This window comes from Bos javanicus, chromosome 12 (genome assembly GCF_032452875.1).
Source record: "Bos javanicus breed banteng chromosome 12, ARS-OSU_banteng_1.0, whole genome shotgun sequence".
In the NCBI taxonomy this organism is placed as follows: Eukaryota; Metazoa; Chordata; class Mammalia; order Artiodactyla; family Bovidae; genus Bos; species Bos javanicus.
Window position 1 is genome coordinate 63101161 of NC_083879.1, and position 25857 is coordinate 63127017.

The following is a 25857-nucleotide window of genomic DNA, read 5'->3' on the forward strand; positions in this document are numbered from 1 at the left end:
AAGTAGATTGATTGATGAATGTAGTAGCCAGTATTAATGTAAATTTGGTGCATAAATTAACTTTTAATTTTTATATAGAATTGAAAGGAGCAAAATAGAAAAATAACCTATGTTAAATGGTATATAATGTGTAAAGATGGAATTTGTGATACTCTACCATAAAGTGATAGGTGGAGCTATATAGGAAGCTTTATTTTTAAATAACTACAGTGATAAGCAAAAATAAAATATCTATAGAGCATACACAAAAGAAAATGAGAAGGCAATCAAATCATGTCACTACTAGAAAAGCATTTAAAAAAAAAAACACAGGAAGGCCGGAAGGAAAGGAATGACAAAAAAGTACAGGATGTACAAAAAAGAATGAGTAAAATGGAAATAGTCCTTTAATATCAGTAATTACTTTTAAATGTAAATTGATTGATATTGCCAATCAAAATACATTGTTTAGGTGGTGATTAATGATGCAGACTTTTTATGTACCTGTTGAACCTATCTATGTATATCTTTTTGGAAAAATGTCTGTTCAGATCCTCTGCCCTTTTTTTAATTGGATTAACTACTTATCTTTGGAGAAACATTGCTTAGCCTACTACTGGGCCTTAGTAGAGACTGATTGTTTAACCATGGGGCACGGGTTGCCATGGTACCTAGCTGCCCATGATGTTCTGGGCGTTCTCAGGCCACCAAGGCATATATTTGGTTGTATACAGCAGCACTCCCTCATTCAATGGAAGCAATATGTATATATATAAGATTGGGGCTGAGCAGGCCTTAAAGTCACAGGTAAAGTACATAAAGAATGGGCCCGAATGTCCATGGTTACTGTTGTTTCTACACTGCCTTCCCTCTTTAAGCATGAACCTTTGACTTAATGGGGAGTTTCCTGTGATCAGTTAACTGAGGAAGAGAAGACTTAGACCTGGTTTACAGGTGATTCTAATCAATATGCAGGGCCTGCCAAAAGTGCTGCATTATAACCTCTTTCTGAGACATCCCTGAGGGACAGTGATGAAGGGATACCCTCGTGGTCAGGGAGTGGAACAGTGCAGTTGGTTGTTCATTTTTCTTGTATGTAGAAATGTCCAGATATGTGATTATATACCTGTTTGTTGGCTGTGACTAATGGTCCCTTGACAGATGAATGGATGAACAAAATGTGGTGTGTGTGTGTGTGTGTGTGTGTGTGTGTGTGTGTGTGTGTGTGTGTAAGAGGAAATACTATGTACCCTTAAGGAAATTCTGTGAAATGCTACAAAATGGTTGAATGTTGAGGCCATTATGCTAAGTAAAATAAGTTAGGCACAAAAGACAAATACTGCATGATCAGATCAGATCAGATCAGTTGCTCAGTCGTGTCTGACTCTTTGCAATCCCATGAATCGCAGCACACCAGGCCTCCCTGTCCATCACCAACTCCCAGAGTTCACTCAAACTCACATCCATGAAGTCAGTGATGCCATCCAGCCATCTCATCCTCTGTCGTCCCCTTCTCCTCTTGCCACCAATCCCTCCCAGTATCAGAGTCTTTTCCAATGAGTCAACTCTTTGCATGAGGTGGCCAAAGTACTGGACTTTCAGCTTTAGCATCATTCCTTCCAAAGAAATCCCAGGGCTGATCTCCTTCAGAATGGACTGGTTGGATCTCCTTGCAGTCCAAGGGACTCTCAAGAGTCTTCTCCAACACCACAGTTCAAAAGCATCAATTCTTCGGCACTCAGCCTTCTTCACAGTCCAATTCTCACATCCATACATGACCACAGGATAAACCATAGCCTTGACTAGATGGACCTTTGTTGGCAAAGTAATGTCTCTGCTTTTGAATATGCTGTCTAGGTTGGTCATAACTTTCCTTCCAAGGAGTAAGCGTCTTTTAATTTCATGGCTGCAGTCACCATCTGCAGTGATTTTGGAGCCCCGAAAAATAAAGTCTGACACTGTTTCCACTGTTTCCCCATCTATTTCCCATGAAGTGATGGGACCGGATGCCATGATCTTCGTTTTCTGAATGTTGAGCTTTAAGCCAACTTTTTCACTCTCCACTTTCACTTTCATCAAGAGGCTTTTTAGTTCCTCTACACTTTCTGCCATAAGGGTGGTGTCATCTGCATATCTGAGGTTATTGATATTTCTCCCGGCAATCTTGATTGCAGTTTGTGTTTTCCACTACAGCGTTTCTCATGATGTACTCTGCATATAAGTTAAATAAACAGGGTGACAATATACAGCCTTGATGTACTCCTTTTCCTATTTGGAACCATGATTCCTCTTCAATGAGGTATTTGAAGAAGTCAAAACATAGAAATAGGAAGTAGAAATGTGGTCACCATGAACTGGCAGGAAGGGAAAAAGAAAAGTTGTTCCTTAATGGGTTTAGAGTTTCATTTTGTCCTGGAGATCTCCTTACGATGAAAATAATCTTAACACTACTGAATCATATGGTGGTTCAGACAGTAAAGAATGGGCCTGCAATACAGGAGGCCCAGGTTTAACCCCAATGTCAGGAAGATCCCCTGATGAAGGGAATGGTTATCCACTCCAGTATTCTTGGCCGGAGAATTCCATGGACAGAGGAGCCTGGTGGGCTACAGTTCATGGGGTCACAAAGAGTTGGACAAAACTGAGCGACTAACACACACACACACACACACGCATACACTGAACCATGCACTCAAAAACAGTTAAGATGGTAAATTTTATGATTTCTGCTTCAATTAAAAAGAATGCAAATTTTAAAACAAATTTGAAAAGTTAACTTTGGAAGATTGAGTAAAAGCCATTCCCCATTAAGTTCTCACTGTGTATCCTTCCCTCTATTACACACTCATAACAGTAAATATTAAATATAACATTAAAAAATGAGAGAAAATGGATTTAAAAAAATGATAGATGTGTAACCAAGGTTACTATGGTTTAGCATGACTGATCTGGTTCCAGGTTAGAAAGCAGTAAAAGCTACCAGAACTTGATTATTGCAGAGTAAGAAGTTTAAACTATCCTATATGAGGATGTGATCAAATTTGTATTCACTTTTCAAATGTAGAACCTTGGTTGTAGTTTTCCCTGCTGAGAAAAGTGCCTGGTAATAGGTAAGCCTTCTAGCTCCATGGAACAATGTCACATGGCCCTGTCTGTCCGAAAAGCTGACATTCTTCATCCATGGCTTCATGTAGGCTAGTCACTACACTGTTGCTCAGTTACTCAGATAGGGCAAGAATTTTGAATGGCTAGTAGATGAAATATTTCTGAATTAAGATTTAAGGAGGCAAAGAGAGATAAAGGAGAGCTATTTGACAGAGAAATTTGTACCCAAATTAATATACAGATAAAATGCAGTTATCTTTATAATACAAACAAGCCTTTGTTTTCAGTGAAATTTAACAAGCTCATCTTGCATTTTATGGGGAAACTAGAAAAGGTCCTTAAACTGTAAATGAACAAGCCATTCTATATTTCAAGCCTTATTATAAAAATGGGATAATGAAAACAGTGATATTATACAAGAGAAGGCAGAGTATTATAAGAGAGTAAAAGAAAGCCCAGAAACCATGTGTGCATCTATACGGATTTGTTATGACATATAAGTGGCCACACAGAAGAGCAGTGGGTAAATTTTGAACTATGAGATAAGAGTTCCGGAAATTGTCTGGTGTCAGTTTGGTGCTACCATTCCAGGTTAAGGCTGTGGAATATCATTTTTAATATAATTCCCAGGCAGATTATAGCTTGGGTTAGAAAGGAAATGTGTGCAATGTTGAAGTCAGAGGTAAAACAGAGGGATGGTATATGTTAGATTTAATGTGTTTCATGGATATTATTTAAATACATAGTAGGAATTAGAAGAACAATGCTGCTATAACTATGATCAGAGAGAAAGATGGATGTTCGAGCTCCAAGTAAGATTGTATTCAAATCCTAAAAGATGATGCTGTGAAAGTGCTACACTCAATATGCCAGCAAGTTTGGAAAACTCAGCAGTGGCAACAGGACTGGAAAAGGTCTGTTTTCATTCCAATCTCAAAGAAAGGCAATGCCAAAGAATGCTCAAACTACCACACACTTGCACTCATCTCACACGCTAGGAAAGTAATGCTCAAAATTCTCCAAGCCAGTCTTCAACAGTATGTGAACCATGAACTTCCAGATGTTTCAGCTGGATTTAGAAAAGACAGAGGAACCAGAGATCAAATTGCCAACATCTTCTGGATCACCAAAAAAGCAGAGAGTTCCAGAAAAAAACATCTATTTCTGCGTTATTGACTATGCCAAAGCCTTTGTGCGGATCCCAACAAACTGTGGAAAATTCTTAAAGAGATGGGAGTACCAGACCACCTAACCAGTCTCCTGAGAAATCTGTGTGCAGGTCAGGAAGCAACGGTTTAGAACTAGACATGGAAAAACAGACTGGTTCCAAATAGGAAAAGGAGTATGTCAAGGTTGTGTACTGTCACCTTGCTTATTTAACTTATATGCAGAGTACATCATGAGAAATGCTGGGTTTGATGAAGCACAAGCTGGAATCAAGATTGTGGGGAGATATATCAGTTACTTCAGATATGCAGATGACACCAGCATTATGGCAGAAAGTGAAGAAGAACTAAAGAGGCTCCTAATGAAAGTGAAAGAGGCGAGTGAAAATCCTGGCTTAAAGCTCAACATTAAGAAAACTAAGATCATGGTATCCAGTCCCATCACTTCATGGTAAATAGATGACAGACTTTATTTCTTGGGGTTCCAAAATCACTGCAGATGGTGATTGCAGCCATGAAATTAAAAGACACTTACTCCTTGGAAGGAAGGTTATGACCAACCTAGACAGCATATGAAAAAGGAGAGACATTACTTTGCCAACAAAGGTCCACCTAGTCAAGGCTATGGTTTTTCCAGTAGTCATGTATGGATGTGAGAGTTGGACTATAAAGAAAGCTGAGCGCCGAAGAATTGATGCTTTTGAACTGTGGTATTGGAGAAGACTCTTGAGAGTCCCTTGGACTGCAAAGAAATCCAACCAGTACATCCTAAAGGAGATCAGTCCTGAGTGTTCATTCGAAGGACTGATGTTGAAACTGAAACTCCAATACTTTGGCCACCTGATGCAAAGAACTGACTCATTGGAAAAGACCCTGATGCTGGGAACAATTGAAGGCGGGAGGAGAAGGGGACGACAGAGAATGAGATGGTTGGATGGCATCACTGACTTGATGGACACAAGTTTGAGCAAGCTCTGGGATTTGGTGATGGACAGGGAGGCCTGGTGTGCTGCAGTCCACGGGGTCACAAGGAGTTGGACAGGACTGAGGTTTAGAACGGAACAGAACTGAACTGAAGTCAAGTACTTATACTAAAGGAGGTTCAATTTGTTTGTCTTGTTAAACAAACCTGTATTAAACTGAAGAACTGACATGAATTTATACTGTGTTGTTCTGGAGCCTTAAAACATGCAGTGCATACAACTAGGAACATCCTCTAGCAGATTCTAAAAGCTTTATTTTATTGTAAAAATTAAGCTGACTAGAAACTAGAGAAGTTTATTGAAGTAGTGTTCATGCTTCTAGGAGACGTGATTTTTAAAAGCCAAAGCACTGGTGGATCATACCCTGGAAACTTTACTATTTGCCAGGAAGACAGAGGATTGTCTCCTAGAGCTGTGGATCCAAAATCTCAGTGAAAAAAGTTTACCCAGGGTTAGGGCTGAGTCATAATAGAAAAGGAAGGTCTGCGGTAGATAATACAGAATTTGTTACATGCACACAAGAGTAAAATTGAAATATGAGAGAAGGAGAACTGGGAGCCACAGAAAACAGCTTAAAGTCAAGATGTGCACACTGAGGACCAAGAAATTAAGGAAGGTGAAGCCAGAGTCTGAAATCAGATTAGTCAAAAAAGAGACCATGTAAATCTTTTATCATAAGAAAGAGATCTATAACAGAATCTGGATACAATAGCCAAGATTACTGCTACAAGCCTGCCTAGTCTAATAAAAGCTTATTTTTTCACAGCAGAAAGGCAATGAGAATAAAATGGATTCTGACATTTTCTCTTTCTGGAAGACAGTACTGAGTTTTGGAAGTCAGGATTTATTTAGAAGGAAATGAATACCTATTAAGTTATTAACAGCTAAATGTCCAGCATATTTCTTATGAATCTTGATTCAAATAGAATTTTCTTTATTGCCTTATTAATTCCAATGATCTGTATTAAATTAATATCCATAGTCAGTTGGTCAAAAGAGCCTGGAGTTGGTTATCTCTGAAATACCAAATAAGTACTATTCCCACTTGATCTCACTTGATATTGACTAATTACAAGATTATATTAATGAACTATATTTCCTCTAATGCATGATGCCATTAGTTGAAAGGTATTCCAATATTTTATGAGACACTAATTAATAGAAAACATTATAGATGCAATTATGGAAAAAAATTCTGACCACATCACATTTTGTTTTATGCTTATGGGAAAAACTTGTTCAAGTTTATTTAGACTCAGATATCTATTATGTGTCATTCTTTTGTACACATATAGAAGTAGAATATAAATTAAATAAATGGATTAAGCTGTGTCCAAAATTTCTCAAAGCCATCGGTGTTCATATTTCTCTATAAAATGTAATCTTCTGGAACATCAAGAGAACTGATACCACAATTAAGATAGTACATCACTGTTGTCTCTGAGATTTTCTTCCAAGCTGCTAACACCTATCTTGAAAGTGTCATTCTTATGCACACACTATGCAGGTGAATTCTACCTGCTGCCTATAAGATGAGCCTGTTGTCAAATATATATGACTGGTTATTTGGGAATAATGAACAAAAAAATCCCTGGCTCAATAACTTTCCCTTAGTTATCTGATTGCCAGCAATGAAGATACCTCTCCATGTCTCAGTTGAAAGTATTATAGGGTAGAAGTGAGAATCCCACAGTGATGTTAGCATTATGTGAAGCCCACTTATGCACAGATTTAAGTCATCTTCTTAAATTGATCTTCACATATGCCTGTTTATTTTCTAATAGGCTTGAAATCTGGTAAGAGAGACATTTTCCTCTAATGCAGATGAGAGTAAATAGTATGTATGTACCACTTGAAGTGTTTTACAAAGCCATTGCTATCACAGTATGTGACTGCAGATTTAAAAAGAAGGGGGTGGGGTACAGAGAATGAAGAGAATATTAGATAGAAGATATAAAACTGAATCAGGTGGTTTTTAAAAATTTCTGGTAACAATAATGTCATTTGAATGGAAATCATTCCAGGAGGCCAAACTGATAATTCATAGTCTTGTATCCATTTCTTTAAGCATAATATCTTTAATTCCCATTTAGTGTTAGACATTTGGGAATAAAATGTAAAGCAACATAGACCCCTTTCTACGGGAAAATAAACACAATTAAATGATCAACATAAAACATGGTGGATTCTCTTATAATAATAATAGGTTGCTATGACACATTGTCACTTTATTTTCTATAGTTAAAATTTTTCTACCAGCCTTCTGTGCCTCCGGGTCCTTAGTAAATGTTGTCTCATTAATTCTAGGAGGATCATGCTCTGGCTTTATACTCTGGTACAGTCATTCCCCCCAAATAACATGTCTTAAGTATCTATAATGAGCACTGTTAACAGTTTCTGCATGTTCTGTAGCCCAAAGATACTGCATGGACCTAAGCCACCTCCAGTGTTGATCTTACTTGGGCAGTGGCAGAGAACAGCATCCCAGTGCTGAGGGCAAGGGAGCCAACACTGCTTCTGTGCTTCTCACTTCCTGGTATAATTTTTTTCATGTAATTATTGGCTAGGCTTATCACTCTCTTCCCTCGAACTTTTTCATATAGTCCTTTTTACTGGAAACCCAACCTTCCTTCATGATTTTAAAATTTTGAAGACAAAAGCTCAGGAGTCCTGCTGACTTGTACTACTTATTTTTTACCCCTGGCAGACAACTCCCTGGAGGCAGAAAAGCATGAGACCTGATATTCCAAGAATTATGGAGAAAGAGAAAGAAGAAAATGTGGTTAGACAAGAAGAAAAAAGCTTCCCAAATTATATCTAAAAATATTATCGAGCCACACCAGTCAAGAGATGGTCAGGAAAGATTACATTTAATCTGATAACTGAAGTAGAAAGGCCAAGATTGTTTGAGACAGAGGAAAATGCTTGTTTGAGAATTCACAGAGTAGAGAAGATATTTTATGCTTGCTGCTGAGAGGTTTTCAATATCACTGTAGCTTAGAATATGTGAGGGGGTGAGGGGGATCGTGAAAAATAAGACAGGCAAGATAAACAGGCTATGGGACTTTTACACAACTATATTAAGCAATTTTAATTGTATTTTAAGGTCAAAGGGACCTTTTGAAAATGTTTAAAGACAAAGTCAATTTGCATTTTAGAAGTTTCACTCTTTTTTCAAGTCAGAGGGAGAATTCTCACACTGCTAAATGCTTCTTTTCTCCCTGAGCTTTTATAGAACTAGTGTACTTTCTACCAACTCTACCATAAACATTAAATATCTTTGCATGATCAGTTTAGTTCAGTTGCTCAGTTGTGTCTGACTCTTTGCAACCCCATGGACTGCAACACACCAGGCATTCCTGTCCATCACCAACTCCCAGAGCTCGCTCATACTCATGTCCATCGAGTCAGTGATGCCATCCAACCATCTAATTCACTGTCTTCCCCTTCTCCTCCCACCTTTAATATTTCCCAGCATCAGGGTTTTTTCCAATGAGTAAGTTCTTCGCATCAAGTGGCCAAAGTGTTGGAGTTTCAGCTTCAACATCAGTCCTTACAATGAATATTCAGGACTGATTTCCTTTAGGATGGACTGGTTGGATGTCCTTGCAGTCCAAGGGACTCTCAAGAGTCTTCTCCAACACCACAGTTCAAAAGCATCAATTCTCCAGCGCTCAGCTTTCTTTATAGTCCATCTCTCACATCCATTCATGACTACTGGAAAAACCATAGCTTTGAGTAGACAGACCTTTGTTGGCAAGTAACGTCTCTGCATTTTAGTATGCTGTCGAGGTTGATCATAGCTTTTCTTCCAAGGAGCAGGCATCTTTTAATTTCATGTCACAATCTACAGTGATTTTGGAGCCCAGAAAAATAAAGTCCCTCACTGTTTCCATTGTTTGCCCATCTATTTGCCATGAAGTGATGGGGCTGGATGCCATGAGTTTCATTTTCTGAATGTTGAGTTTTAAGTCAGTTTTCTCACTCTCCTCTTTCACTTTCATCAAGAGTCTCTTTAGTTCCTTTTTTGCTTTCTGCCGTAAGTGTGGTGTCAGCTGCATATCTAAGGTTATTGATATTTCTCCTGGCAATCTTGATTCCAGCTTGTGCTTCAACCACCCTGGCATTTCACATGATGTACTATGCTGCTGCTGCTGCTGCTGCTAGGTCACTTTAGTCGTGTCCGACTCTGTGTGACCCCATAGACGGCAGCCCACCAGGCTTCCCATCCCTGGGATTCTCCCGGCAAGAACACTGGAGTGGATTGCTATTTCCTTCTCCAATGCATGAAAGTGAAAAGTGAAAGTGAAGTCACTCAGTCGTGTCCAACTCTTAGCGATCCCATGGACTGCAGCCTACCAGGCTCCTCTGTCCATGGGATTTTTCTAGGCAAAAGTACTGGAGTGGGGTGCCATTGCCTTCTCAATGATGTACTATGCATATAAGTTAAATAAGCAGAATGACAATATACAGCCTTGATGTACTCCTTTCCCGATTTGGAACCAGTCTGTTGTTTCATGTCCAGTTCTAACTGTTGCATGATACTCAAGGTATAAAGTTCTAACTTTGCATGATATTTAAGGGATATTAACCCATTTTTTTCCTAACCTCAATAATTTCCAGTTCATACTTGTTCCAGTTTTCATGTCACAGTCCATGCCTGATAAATTCCGATCATAGTTTATTCCATACTGGAGTTTATTCCATTCTGCTGCTACTGCTAAGTCACTTCAGTATATTCTATCCATTATTAATTCACCATGATGATTTCAAAGCATGAAAACAAATATTTTAATAAAATTAATTTTAGAATCCTTTAGTTTATTTAAAACAACTCTACCTATGTATCCTTGTGTTTTACTTAAAATTTACATAACACTTTTAAAGAGGGGAACTTAAAAATCTCCTTTTTTTCTTGTTTTAATTGTAGTAGCCCTGTCAACAAAGACATCTGTGCTTTAGTTATCAAACTTAATTCAGATCTACCTGCTTTTTTCCTACTCTTTTGAGTATAATTTATTAGTAACCACTCCTGGACATTAATATGTAAATGAAGGCTGTTTATGTAACATTCCCTTTGAAAGACCATTTTGGACATTTGTATATTTCCTCTTGATCTTTACATTTTTAGGGCTGAAGGAGATGTTCCAGATTTTTTGAGTGCCTACAAAACTTAAAGGCCTTATATTGTCAGCTCTCTCCCCTCAAAGCCTTAATTCTGTGATATCATGTATCCTACTTGCCTCTCTCTTGGATCAACTTTTTGAAAAAATGTCCCCCGCATGCCTGGCTCAACCACAAAATGCAGTTCCTAGGGCTGTAGGCAAAGCTTGCCTTCAAATGTCCACACAGCTTGCTCCCTTACTTTTCTTGTCCTTGTTGAGAAGTTCCTTTCTCAGTGAGGCATTTTCTAACTACGCTAAGAAAAATTACAAAAACAATCTCTAGCACACTGCTACAATCCTTATAACCTTTTCATACTTTTCTATGTATCTCTTCTAAATATATCATACTATTTTTTATTTTTATTTTTACTCTCCCCCTTTAAAATAAAAACTTGTACGGAATTAAAAAAAAAATACTGCTCTGTTTACTGATGTATCTTCAAGGCTTAGAGAATTGCTTGGAAATTGTGTGGTTAAGAAATATTTGTTCTTTGAATGAATGAAATACTAAATGCTTCAAGAATACTATTTCTCTGTACTTATCTTTTGAGGCAAATTTTATTTCAATTTATGAGTAAAATTTATATTTAATTTTATGTATCTGTTTTTGGCTGCATTGGGTCTTTATTGCTGTTTGGGCTTTCTTTAGTTGCTGCAAGTGGAGGCTACTTTTTGTTGTAGTGTGTGGGAGAGGCAAATGTTTGTGTTTACCTAAAATACAAATACAAAATTCTATAATTTGGAGATTTATCAGGCAAGAATGCTGGAGTGGGTTGTCACCTCCTCCTCCAGGGGATCTTCTCCACTGAGGTGTCAAACCTGTGTTTCCTGTGTCACTTGCATTGCAGGCAGATTCTTTACCCACTGATCCATCTGGGGAGCCTGAATATATGCACAAATACAGAATTTTATATTTACATATAAATAATTTCCATAAAATTATGTATCATATATACCATTTACTCTAGTAATTGAAGCATAAGAGATTATACATGTGGTCCAGAGAAGTGCTGAGTTAATACTATCAAGCATTTATCATACAGATATTAATACATGGAAAAAAATTGAAGGGCCTTTATCTGTCATAATTTAGTCCTCAGAATACACACCTATGCATTGTATTTTATCTTGAGTATCAACCATTTATTAATGCTAAACCATGAAATAAAAGATCAAAGGATCCTTAAAATGTAAACAGCAAGACAAATAATTTTATTTGTATTGTATTATTAAACCCTGCACACACACACATACACATATACACACACACACACATACACACACACATACACACATACCCCACAGACAAGGGTTTGGCAGCCGTTAGGAAAATATGACAATACTGATGTACCTTGAGAACAAATTTTAATGTGTTATATTTTCATTTTCCTTCAGGTTAAATATGTTTTGAAATGTCCCTTGAAATGGCTCTTTGTGCTAATTGTTGTTTAGAAGTATATTGGTAATTTTGGGATACTTAGATACATTTCCAGATATATATTTATTACTAATTTTTCACTCAATTATATTATGTGTGAAACAAATCACAGTTTGATTTATTTTAAATCTGAGGGATTTTTTAAATGACCAAGACTATAATCTGACGTGAGTCTGAGTGAACTCCGGGAGTTGGTGATGGACAGGGAGGCCTGGCGTGCTGCGATTCATGGGGTCGCAAAGAGTCGGACACGACTGTGCGATTGATCTGATCTGATAACCTTTCTTAGTGGATGTTCTTTTATTACGTGTTCACTTTAAGAGAAAGCATATTATGCTATTTGAGCAAGGTACATTTTGTAACAGCCTATTAGGACTACTTGCTTGGTGGTGGTGTTCAAGTTTTCTCTGTCATTGCAGATTTTCTGCCTATTGTGTTAATTACTGAAAAGGTGATATTAAAGTTTCCATGTGTAATTGTACATTTGACTGTTTCTCTTCTCATTTCTCACAGCTTTTTGCTTCATGAATTTGGATACTCTATTTTCAGATGAATACATATTTAAGGTTTGCATGTCTTCTTAAAGGTATAATTTCCCTTATCATTATGTGATATTTTGCTTTATCTCTGATAATATTACTTGTTATGAATTTCAGTTTTTTATGTTAATATTGGTATTGTAGTTTTTCTGCGTGTTTGTATGGTATATCTTTTCCATCTTTTATCTTTAATTTCAGATTTAAAGTGAAATTTTTAGATGGATTATTTTTAATCTAATCTGATAATTGCAATATTTTACATGAAGTATTAGATTTATATACTTTTTTACACTTTATTATGTTAAGAACACTTAATATAAGATCTAACCTCTCAACACCATTTTAAGTGTACAATACATTATTGATGACTCAGGCACAGTGACATACAGCAGATCTCTAGAGTTTATTTGTCTTAATTAACTGAAAGTTTATGTTGATCATTAGTTACCTATCATTTCCTCCTCCCCTCAGCCTTTGGCAGCCACTATTCCACTATTTGATTCTATGAATTTGCCTTTTTAGATAACTCATGTAATTGGAATGAGGATCTCAAAGAAATATCTGTACTCTCAAGTTCATTGCAGCATTATTTACAGTAGCCAAGATGTGCAAATAACCTAAGTGCCCATTAGTAGCTAAAAGTTGGGAAAGTATAACATATATACACAGTGCAATATCACCCAGCATTATTGCAGATTCTGCAATATGTGAAAACACTAATGGACCTTGAGAAAATTATGCAAAGGGAAATAAGCCAATCACAGAAAGGAATGAGCATTTACAATGCTGATTATATGCATCTTCTGATTATATACATCTACATATAAAAAGAGTTGACTTTTAATTAATAATTTGCTGCTTCATATTTAGTGAAAAATCTGCTGTAGATTATTACTAATCCTCATTTCCATCTCTTGATATTTTGCCATTGCCCTTTTACCTATTCTGTAAAAATATAAACAGTTATATTTAATAATATTTAAAGGTAAGAGAATTTTTTCCCCATTGATTATTCCATTCCAGAACTCTTCTTTTTTTGTAGATTCACATATTAGTCTGACATCACATTATTTTTGCTTGAAGAACATTTCTAACGTTTTTCGTGGAGAACGTGTGTTGGCAGTGAATTCTGTGAGTTTTTGCTTCTCTAAGAAAAGCTAATTGCTGTTTCATCTTTAAAAGATTACTTTCTCTGAGTATAGATTTCTAGGTAAGAACATTAAATTATTTTCTTTAAGTATTTTAAAATGTCCCTCTATTTTATCTGGCTTGCATGATATTTTCATAATTTGTTCCTCTGTTTGTATTTATTTTTTTCTGGCTGTTTTAAGGTTTTCTTTACGTTTGGTTTTTGACATTTGAATAGGATATATTTATGATAATTGCTTGTTCTTGCTTTGTTCCTCTGAGCATCTTAGATATGTGCTATATTTCCTGTCCTTAATCTTGGGAAATTCTCGGTGATTTTTTTTTTTAAGTATTTTTTTTCTGTTACTTTTTTTTTTCTCTAAGATCCCAACTATGCTGTTAGACTACTACTGGTGGCTCAGTGGTAAAGAATCTGCCTGCAATGCAGGAGATTTGGGTTTGACCCCTGGGTTAGGAAGATCCTATGGAGAAAAGAATGTCTACCCACTGCAGTATTCTTGCATGGAAAATCCCATGCACAAAGGAGCCTGGTCGGGTACAGTCCATGGGGTTGCAAAGAGTTGGACATGGCTGAGTGACTAATATCATTCCACAGATCTTAAATTCTCTATTTTTAAAAAAATTTTTCTTTGTGTTTCAATATGTATTGTTTCTCTAAGTTCACTGATTCTTTCCTTGCCTGCATCAAATTTTTGATGAGTGTATCAAAGATGTTCTTCATCTCAGCTGTTGTGCGTGTGTGTGTGTTTTTCCCACCATTTCTGTCTTATTCGTTCTTATAGCTTTCATCCCTCTGTTGAAATCACTCATTTGATCTCACATATTGTTCATCTCTCTAATTTTAACATGTTTTAACTGCAGATTGTTTATTTTAGCACAACGCAATTGACAGAAAAAAACATTCTGATGATTTTTACTTTTTGTTGGGAGTGGGGTGAGGTATAAAAGGAGTTGAGATAAGTGGAGACAGCACACAAGGAAAGACAGCTTTATCCACCCAATTGCTTTCCTGAGCCAGGTAGGCCCAGAGCCCTCAGTTGCCTCTTACTATGCCATTGTTGCGGAGAAGGCAATGGCACCCCACTCCAGTATTCTTGCCTGGAAAATCCCATGGACGGAGGAGCCTGGTAGGCTGTAGTCCATGGGATCGCTAAGAGTCGGACACGGCTGAGCGACTTCACTTTCACTTTTCACTTTCATGCATTGAAGAAGGAAATGGCAACCCACCCCAGTGTTCTTGCCTGGAGAATCCCAGGGACGGGGAGCCTGGTGGGCTGCCGTCTATGGGGTTGCACAGAGTCAGACACAACTGAAGTGACTTAGCATAGCATAGCATAGCATGCCACTGTTGACTGTGCTCTATGGCTTCAAAGGATTGGTGTGACCCCACCCTGGGGAGAAGATGGGAGCTTAGCACAGGAACTATAAAGACTGCCGAGAACTTGACATCATTCTCCAGAACTTGGTACAAACTAAAGCAGCCAAGGCCTCATCTGAGGGTATGGGGTTGGTTTCCTGAAAAGCTGTGCATGGGTGCATGTTCAGTTGTGTCTGCCTCTTTGCAACCCGATGGACTTAGCCCATCAGGCTCTTCTGTCCATGGGTTTCTCTAGGCAACAATACTGGAATGGGCTGCCATACACTCCTCCAGGGGATATTCCCAACCCAAGGATCAAATCTGCATCTCTTATGTCTTCTGCATCAAGAGGCAACTTCTTTACCACTAGCGCCACCTGGGAAGTCCTCCTGACAAGGCAACGTAGGCTAATCATGATGGAAGAGGCTGCCCTTGACTTAGGATGGGCAGCTGGTGCTGTGTTGGGAGTTCTTAGTGGAAGAAAATCCAAGAAGGGAGCTAATTCATGGGCAAATTTCGTGTCATTCCATGGATCATGGCATACCAGGGAAGAGTGGAGTCAAGAGTGTCTCTCTCCCTACCGAGTCTCCCCTCCCACATTGCATTCTAATTAACAGTTTTATTACAGTGATTTAAAACTCCATGTCAGACAGTTCTAACATGTGTCATGTGTCATACCTGAGTCTGGCTCAGATTGTTGCTTTGTCTATTCTAAGTGTGTTTTTTCTTACCTTCACCTATACAATTTATTGTACTTTAATGCTGACATCACACGTAGGAAAGAAGAAACTGAGGTAGATAACATGTATGCTTGCAAGTCGGCACACTTCTTCACTAAACCTTTAATATAGTTGACTTGGGCTGGTTTTGTAGTGTGGTCAGTATAGTTATCATTACTGTACTGCAGGTTTCAATTCCTATACAAGTACTTTGTATTTAGATGGAATTTGGTGTTTTAGATCGATGTCTTTCCATGCTGAGTACTAGGTCTTCCCCTGTGGCATACCTCAGAGTCTCTGCATGCTCTTTCTCTTTTCCTGTTTCTCAGTATTCTGTACTTATTATTTGAAACTTCTGTACTTAATGTTGGTCGCTCAGTTGTGCCTGGCTCTTTGCAACCCCATGGACTGCAGCCCACAAGGCTCGTCTGTCCATGAGATTTTCCAGGCAAAGATACTGGAGTGGGTTGCCATTTCCTTCTCCAGGGGATCTTCCCAACCCAGGGATCGAACCAGGTCTCCTGCACTGCAGGCAGATTCTTTACTTGACTGAGCTACAAGGGAAGCCCATACCATAATGGTATGGGTGTGGTCTTAGAAGTGCATTCTCTGATGTTCTAATTAACTCTCAATGTTGACCTGAAATCATGTCTCTTGGTCTGAGGTTATAGCTACTTTGAGACCTGTTGCTCCTTGTCTGATTTAGTTGTGGGCTCCTTCCTAAGAAATAGTTTTGGTTTGTTGTTCAATCCTGATCTATTCTGTCAGTGGAATTCACCAGTGCCATGGGGACTGCAGTTCTTAGTTGCTTTCCTTTCATTCCCAGAGAGTAAGGTTTTTCTTCATTAGTGAACAGTGAAGAGGATCCTGCTGGAGTTTCTTGCCCTTCCTGCACAGTCGTTTTCTACTGGCCCAGGTCTAGATCCATCATGTGAATGCCTCTTGGGATTTTTTTTCCCCAGTCTTTTCTGGAGTACACTCAGCTTTCATCAGTTTACAACTATTCTAACTACACTCTTAGCTTTGCATCTTCACCAAATGACTGGTCTCTATTTTTCTTCTTTCAGTGTATACATCATCTCTCAAAGAGCCGATACCAGTTGGTTGTTTGGTGACCTTTTTACTTCAATGGGTTCAAAATCATTATAATTTTGAAGTTAGCCCATCTAACTACTACTGTTACTACCATTTTTCTTTTTCTGTGAGATTTAGAGAGATGATCTTTCTGGGACTCTACTGCCCAGGGTTAAAAGCCATAAGAAATATAAATATAATCATAAAAATTTAAAGTAATATATATTCTTAGAGTGGATTTCACAGTAAAATGAAAGTCTAAATTCATGCTTTCATATCATTTTTATTTCCCAATCATATTAAATCAATACACTAGTAATTAATAAGCATGATTTTATAGCATTTACAGGAGCATCTCAGTGTATGGGAAATTTTAATCAACTTCTAGAATTTGAAAAGTGGATGGTAGACTATTTATTGATGAAGCAAAGCAGAGAAAGCCACAGCCTATACACACATGGAGGAAGATGCTGAGAAGAACAAAGCTGAGCTGCTTTTGAAACTAAAGGGGCTCTGGACTTGGAGAGAGCAGGTATATCAGAGGGAAGGAGTGAGAGGTGGAGGCAGAAATCAGAAGTTCTAACTGAAGCCTTTAATGTCATTTACATAACAGTATATTATGCATTCACACTTCCCACCCCTGACTTTATTTAGAGCTTTCAGGGCAGCTAGGAATTTGCCTGCCACAAGGGGGAAAAAAAATGTAGGATTCTTTTCTGATGCATTATATAATCTCTCCAGGGAAATAATGGGCAGTTAGTATGGATGAAGTTGATTCAAGAATAGGCTTCCTTATTCTGACTTTGGATAATCCCTAATACATAGGTTAGTTCATCTCATGCTCACTGTAAAGAAAAATCTTGATGCAACCAAGCTTTTCTTATTATTGCAAGAAACATAATAATATTAAAGGACTCCTTGTTTACTGCTTACTAGGTGCAAGTACTTATCAAAGGCAAGAGCCATGAAAAGACAAAACATTTATCAGCTATTTGAAAAAATATAGAAATTAAAAGCAAAATATATTAAAAAGGCAAAAATATTGGCTTAAAATAAAAAGTAGGTATTGATGAGTAGGAAGTTGTTTCAATTAAAATGTCAAATATTAAAATTCACAATAAGCTTATATTCATATTTATTGATGCTTTTGAACTGTGGTGTTGGAGAAGACTCTTAAGAATCCTTTGGACTGCAAGGAGCTTAAACCAGTCAATTCTGAATATTCAGTGTAAGGACTGACGCTGAAGCTAAAGCTCCAATATTTTGGCCACCTGATGTGAAGAACTGACTCATTGGAAAAGACCCTGCTGCTATGAAATTTTGAAGGTGGGAGAAGAAGGGGAACACAGAGGATTAGATGGTTGGATGGCATCACTGACTTGATGGACATAAGTTTGAGCAAGCTTGGGGAGTTGGTGATGGACAGGGAATCCTGACATGCTGCAGTCCACAGGGTCGCAAAGAGTTGGACACAACTGAGAGACTGAACTGAACTTATATTCATAGTGAAAATAATTTTATGTGTTCAGTTCAGTTCAGTTCATTTCAGTCACTCAGTCACGTCTGACTCTTTGTGACCCCGTGAATCACAGCACGCCCAGGCCTCCCGGTCCATCACCAACTCCCAGAATTCACTCAGACTCACATCCATCGAGTCAGTGATGCCATTCAGCCATCTCATCCTCTGTCGTCCTCTTCTCCTCCTGCCCCCAATCCCTCCCAGCATCAGGGTCTTTTCCAATGACTCAACTCTTCGCATGAGGTGGCCAAAGTACTGGAGTTTCAGCTTTAGCATCATTCCATCCAAAGAAATCCCAGGGCTGATCTCCTTCAGAATGGACTGGTTGGATCTCCTTGAAGTCCAGGGCACTCTCAACAGTCTTTTCCAACACCACAGTTCAAAAGCATCAATTCTTCGGCACTCAGCCTTCTTCACAGTCCAACTCTCACATCCATACATGACCACAGGAGAAACCATAGCCTTGACTAGACAGACCTTTGTTGGCAAAGTAATGTCTCTGCTTTTGAATATGCTATGTAGGTTGGTCATAACTCTCCTTCCAAGGAGTAAGCGTCTTTTAATTTCATGGCTGCAGTCACCATCTTCAGTGATTTTAGAGCCCCCCAAAATTAAGTCTGACACTGTTTCTCCATCTATTTCCCATGAAGTGATGGGACCGGATTCCATGATCTTCGTTTTCTGAATGTGTATGTGTTAGGGGAGTGTAATTTCCTCGGTTCTATCTTGTCACAACAAAAATCTGAAGCTACGGATGTTAAAGCCCTTGGTGTGTCACAGCTCTCAGACAGTCCGTGTTATAGTTCTCGGACAGATCAGTCTTATTTAGAAAATAAAGGAAAATACATACTCGAGGCGTGGGGGCATGCCGACCCAAATGACACGAAGAGGAGAGAGAGAGAGAAAAAAAAGAGAGAATACTTGCGTGCGCGTGCGTGGGATAGAAAGCCCTGGCCCTTTGGCTCCTCTTTTTATGTGTTTTTTCCTCCCCCTGGGCCTGCCCTATGTAATTGGGCAAGCCAGGAGTGCTGTTTGCTTTACCTGAGATCCTCACTTCTGTCCTCGGACCTTCCTTTGTTCTATTTTCATGGGCTTTTTCCTTCCTTTTCTTTTAGCCACTGCCGTTCTGGCCCCCTTTTTCCTATTCTAAAAAGCTAACATATGAAAACAGAGTAATGTAAGAAGAGATGGCTTTAGTAATATTAAAGTATAATTTCCCAAATTAGAATATAATAGATTTTGTTGAAAATCAGATTTGGTATAATATTTTTAAATATATAGAAATAATAAAATATGTATAAAAAGAGAATTAATCTAGGAGATCCAAATTGAAAATAATTGACAATGTATTTTAATATTTTCAAGTTGCTGGTTTTCTACACTGCGGCTCCCATTCAAATATATATATCTTTTCATTAAAGGTTCTGTCACATTACACACACAAACACACAGATGCACACATATATTTATAAATATACTTGTACATTAAACACATGCATTATATGTAAAAGCATTAAAGTAACCACCAGAATTGCACAGGATAAACCAGTGTACTTAATAACCTCTGGAGAGTTCTATTATGCAGAAGTATGGGCATAACTATTTTTTCTTACCATTAATGCCTGTTGTACTGATTTTTTTTATCATTTTAATATTTTACATTAACCAAAATATTAAAAATAAAACAACATATTTATTTACATTCTGGCTTCAGCTGCTCATCTCTTTACCACTCACTATTGTTTTGTTAATCACAACAGGATAAACAGTGTTTCATTGTCATTTACAGTCTTCTGGTTACTCTTGGTTATAGTATCCTAGTTGCTATCATCTCGTCTGAGAATTTCAGTCTCAGATTTTTACTTTTCACTGGCCAAGCTTCAGGTAAGAGGCTTTTAAATGAGGGGAGACAGATGTTGTTAAGGCCTCCCTCTCCTGAGTCACCTTGGGGTAGAAGGAGGTTTGTTCTGTTTATTAGGCTGTATGTGACCTGCCATGTTGTGTCAAGGAGGGGAAAGAGGAAACACAGCCGCACTTCCAGACATGTCTTAATACAGAGAAAGAAAAGCTCCCTCACAGAAGATGGTAGGAAAAGCCTGGGTACTTCCTACTACATCCAAGATACACACCTCAGTACACACACCTACACACAGACACACACTCATACTTCTCCTAAACCTGTCATTTCCCCTCTAGAATTATTGCTTGCATTCTCAGACAGGAAAGTATGCACTGATACAACCCTTAATTATCCCCAGAGGAAATGTCTGGGTTATAGGTATTTATAACTCACTTTGAAAGGTGAAGTTACTGAAGTGAAGTCTCTGCATCTCCTCTTGAAATTCCAGTAACGAACAGAACAGCCCCAATGACCATAGTGCCCACATGACCTGCCCTTTTTGAGAATGTTTCCCTACTTCCAGGACATATCTCAGTCATTAACTATGGTACAATCCTTAAAAAGTTGTTTCATCTCTTTGTGCCTTCTTTTTTCTCATCTCTGAAAGAGTAATATGAATACATCTATTGTTTTCATTTTACAAAATTTAAATAAGATCAGAGCGAGTGTATAGCACCAAGCCTGGCACAGTGTGCTTAATAGGTGTTATGATTGTTATTACAACCCCAGCATTCACATACTCGTGTAGAAGTGAGTTCTTTCCTCAGTGCTCCAAAATAATGAGGGATCATTTCACTAAAAAAAAAAAAAAAGAAAAGAAACTTTAATTGAAATTCTACTTATCAAACAATGTCTCCTAAAGAAAATAGTTTACCAATTTAAGTTTCAGTCATCTCATCCAAAACTGAGAAGCAGGAGATAGGTTATAGTATCTAATGTGTTTTCTAATTTATAAACTGTTTTATTGTATTTCAGTGTTGTGTTTCTTTCTGTGCCATTTCTTCCTTTACATTAAGGAGTGCTGTTAATTCCTCCTCTAAATGAGTCTAGTACTGCGAGATATCCACCAGCAAGGTGCCCGAGCTAGTAGTTCACTGCATAATCTGACATTAGCGACAGGTTGCCTCCAAAAACTAATGGTCATTTAACCCAAAGACGTAAAGCCAAGGAAAGAGATATGACAGCCAAGGAGAAAAATCACCTCAACTGGCAGTTTCAATAAACGTCTATGTCACATGGAAGAGATTAGTTGAGCAGAAACTTCTTTCCTTTCTCTTAATCTCCATTAACAGTGAATATGCTGAGAGTGAGAATGGTAAAATGTTCTCTGGTCTGCATGTTTGAGAGGAAAATGTGTTTGGAGAAAGGGATGCCTTTTTTACTCCCTTATCAGACTGGTGTTAAACCCAGTTGACTTTGGCATGCGTGATCATGCATGTGTATTAGTCACTCAGTTGTGTCTGACTTTTTGTGACCCCATGGACTGTAGTCCACCAGGCTCTTCTGTCCATGGGATTCACCAGGCAAGAATACTTGAGTGGGTTGCCATTCCCTTCTCCAGAGGATCTTTTCGACCCAGGGATCAAACAGGCATCTCCTGAGTCTCCTGTACTGGGAGACAGATTCTTTACTATTGAATCACATGGGAAGCACTGCCTCTAGCACAGCACAAGGTTTTCATTTTCTGTGAAAATTATCTTAGCATAGTGCAAGTGTAAAATGCCTGCATTGACTCCAGGACTTCATTGGTTTATAAATTTTGGACTAAATAATGCAAAAGCACTCTCTCCATCTGACTAGCAAGATAGAATCATGTCCAGACTCTCCTGTCCCCAGTGGACAAGAGCCTTTTACATGCCTTTGTGGGACCAAAGGAATGTTTAGGAAACATTTGAACAGTGGTCTGGAGATCAGAAAACAGGTCTCTCAGCTGCAGAGGTATGTTTAGCGGTTAGCGTGTAGGTGGTATTGTTAAACTGGGAATTGACGCAGTTAACAGTTAACTAAGATGAATACTGTAGGCCCAAATGGTAAAGAATCTGCCTGCAATGCAGGAGACCTGGGTTTGATCCTGGGTCAGGAAGATCCCTGGAGAAGGGCATGGCAACCCACTCCAGTATTCTTGTCTGGAAAATTCCACGAACAGAGGAGCTTGGCAGGCTACAGTCCATGGAGTGGCAAAGCATTGGACACTACCAAGTGACTAATACTTCACACTTCAGAAACAAATTAAGGCCTAAATTGTGGCCTTATGGATATTATATTCAAATATGTTTAATAAATAAAAGGAAGAATTCTAGAAGAATACAGTGTAATGGAAGATGATGATGAACCAGTGTTTTGGTAACAAAAACGTGTTTCTCTGGTATGAGTTTTGACTTCGACCCAGTCAAGAAACATGTGAATGTCTACATTAACTTTCCACCTTGGTGATGCCAGAGCTGGAATAGTTTTACTTAGGTGAGTGAAAACCTGATTCAAGTTATTAATTTATAAGTTATTTAAAACAGTTTTAATTTAGGAGCTCCTATGCACTAAACCATCTTCAAGATTATTGTAGTAAAGTTGAAAAAAAAATTTAAAAGAAGAGACACAGGAATTCCTGACATATTTAACGTGCAATCTAGTGATAAAAGACAGGTAATAAATTAAACGAATAAGTAAAAATAGCCTCCGATGATTACAAGTGCTATGAAAAAGCTTTTTAAAAATTTTTTTAATGAATACAAAGTTTTATGGGGACATCGTAATTTTGGATAGCACAACTGTAATAGTTTTCTAGTGTTGCTCTAACAAGCTACCCCAAATTAGTGACTTAACTATTAAATCCTTATATTGTACAACTGAAACTAATATAATGCTTTAATCAGGGGGAGGTGGATGCTCACTCAGTCATGTCTGACTCTTTGCGACCCCATAGACTGCAGTCCGCCAGGCTCCTCTTTCCATGAGGATTCTCCAGGCAAGAATACTGGAGGTGGTTGCCATGCCCTTCTCCAAGAGATCGTCCCAAACCAGGGATCAAACCCAGGTCTTCTGCATTGCCGGTGGATTCTTTACTGACTGGGTCACCAGGGAAGCCCATGTCAGTTACACCTCAATAAAAAATAGTGACTTAAAGCAAATGTATTATCTTAAACTTCACATAAGAAGTCTGATATCTCACTGAGCTAAAATCAAAGTGTCGGCAGGGTTACATTACTTCGAGGCTCTAAAATGAGAACCAAATCCTTGCCTTTTCCATCTCTCTTCAGCCGTTTTCACCTTATTTAATGATTTTAATCAGCCAGTTGCTCAGAATTGAGAACTATGAGTCAGGCTTCCTGAACACTCTCATTCCTTACACTCCTCACAGTTTCTTCTCCTCATTGCATGCAGGGTAACATTTTATAGTACGGATCAGATTGTGTCAGTAACATGCTTTAAATACATCAATGAATTTTCACACAATTGAAATAAAAGTCAGATCCCTTCTGTGACATATAAGGCCTTACCTACTTCTCTGTCCTCATGTGGCAATACTGTCACCTGGTTCCCAATCTTCAATAGCATTAAATTTCTTTTTTTTTTTTCTCTCCAGACCTTCCAAACTTATCCTAAACTTTACACTGGAAATTAGTTATGTTCACAATGCTCTTCCCTAGATTTCCCTATTGCTAGATCTTCTCAAATAAGCTGAACTGGATCACAGCATGTTTTCTCTAGATAAAGCACACTTCTTTCCACATACTCACTAGTCTTCCATTGGCTTTTTAACGTTCTTCTTCATCAAGCTGGTCATTCTCTAAAGTCATCTCACTTCTTTATTGTATGTTTGATGGGCTTCCCTGATGGCTCTGATGGTAAACAATCTGCCTGCAATGCAGGAGACCCAGGTTCTTGGGATGGGAAGATCCCCCGGAGAAGGGAATGGCTACCCACTCCAGTTTCCTGGAGAATCCTATGGAGAGAGGAGCCTGGTGGACTATAATCCATGGGGTTGCAAAGAGTAGAACATAACAACTAACACTTTGACTTCTTTTGACACGCTACAAGTGTTAATATCCAAGATGCAGGGATCATTGTGTAGCTCTAGGATGAAATATTTTCGTGTTATTTAAGTGGGAATTGTGCGCCTTGGCAGTGTGCACTGTTGAGTTCTTCCAAATGAAAGTAACGAGGCCTGTCTTCTACCTCTTCCCAAATATTAAGGCTTTGGTCTGTGCAGACACCTAGTAAGACATATGTTCACAAATGTGAATGAATGAGCAAGAGAGTTTCTGAAGAGACATTATTTTTTTTTAACTTAGGTACAATATGGTAATTATGATAACATCACATGCTCTAAGTTGAAAGTCAGCAAGCAAGGTTCTGACTCAAACTAATTTTATTAATTTATCACATTTATCTAAAGACTCAAATAATTTACTTGGCTGAGGCATAGATATTATCAAAATTATAAAATATATTATTAAATAATTGTAACTGGAGTTAACGAACTTCCCAAAAATTTTGTTGAAGGATTGGCTGCAGAAGTCTTACAATAAGACTGATGGTTGTGAAAGGCAATGCCAGAGTGGATAATTTAATCCAGAGAAAACAAAAGTCATGTGCAAAGTATGTCTTACTCTCTGTTCCCTAGAAAACTCACTCTTGTAATGTTTGGCTTTGATGCAGGACCTTAGGGATCTTTCACTTCTCGCTGGACCTTTCCGGAGTCATTGGTTAGTATCCGTATCCTTCCTGGATACCTAGAGTACCATCCAGTTTTCTGCCATATGTCCCTAACTGTACAGCAACTTAAACCTCAGCCTTCTTATTTAACATCCTGTTACTCCAGGCTAAAGTCTCCAGATCACCTTTGTCTGCAACTATTTATTAACTGGCTCCTGAAATTTCATGGTTTGTAGACAATTTTCTTTTTTGTAAGCAGGGTTTCTACATTCTCACTTGATCTGACAGAGATTTGACCCTTTAAAATCTGGAGCCTCAGGACTTTCCTGGAACTCCAGTGGTTAATACTTTGCTTTCCAGTGCAAGGTATGTGGATTCAGTTCCTGGATGGGGAGCTAAGATGCTACATCCCTGACAGCCCAAAGATCAAAACATAAAACAGAAGCAGTATTATATAAAATTCAATAAAGCCTTTAAAAATGGCTCACATAAAAAAAAATCTAAATCTGGAGGCTAACATACACCAGCGGTAACTATGGAGGAGAACACCATCACCTTTGGAGGCAATTGCTAGAGACCAGATCATTGAATGAGGCCATTCTTAGCAAAACAGAAAGGGGCTCCTTCTTCTATCCAGCAGGGTTCAGGAAAGCATAGATTTTCAATATATTTTATTCTCATTCACACACCTATCCCCATAAATCTCAGGGCCCCACTTTTCCTTGTAAGGGTCAAGATGTATCAAGGTTGTATATTTGCTGTTGGTTGTAGCATTTACAACCTTATAACCTTTCAGTTGACTTCATTTTCAACACTCTTCCTTGTAGCTGAAATATTTAAGAATGGCTTCTAATATGGCCTGAGAATTTCTTAGGTTTTTCACAGCATGCTTAAGGTTAGAATCAGTTAGTCCTGAGCCTACATGTATGTGTGCATGCATGCAAAGTCCCCATGTTTGGCCGAAGCAGACATCTCACATAAAATTTCTTATAATCATGATCACCTCTATATTAATCGAGTGCAGCAGTTACCTTCCTACTCTTCACTTTCCATCTGAGTTTTTTCCTAATTAAACACTTCTGAAAGCCTTAGTAAGTATGATACCTGTGCA

General features: G+C 38.2%; 1 long non-coding RNA gene across 1 annotated transcript in view; it reads left to right on the plus strand.

The window, feature by feature from the left end:
• Positions 1–658: 658 nt before the first annotated feature.
• The window catches only part of LOC133258089 (uncharacterized), an 87868-nt gene continuing 62669 nt past the window's right edge, over positions 659–25857 (plus strand). The window contains exons 1-3 of the long non-coding RNA XR_009739811.1: positions 659–786; positions 12350–12422; positions 13418–13585. This is a non-coding gene — a long non-coding RNA (uncharacterized LOC133258089). The remainder of the gene's footprint in view (positions 787–12349; positions 12423–13417; positions 13586–25857) is intronic.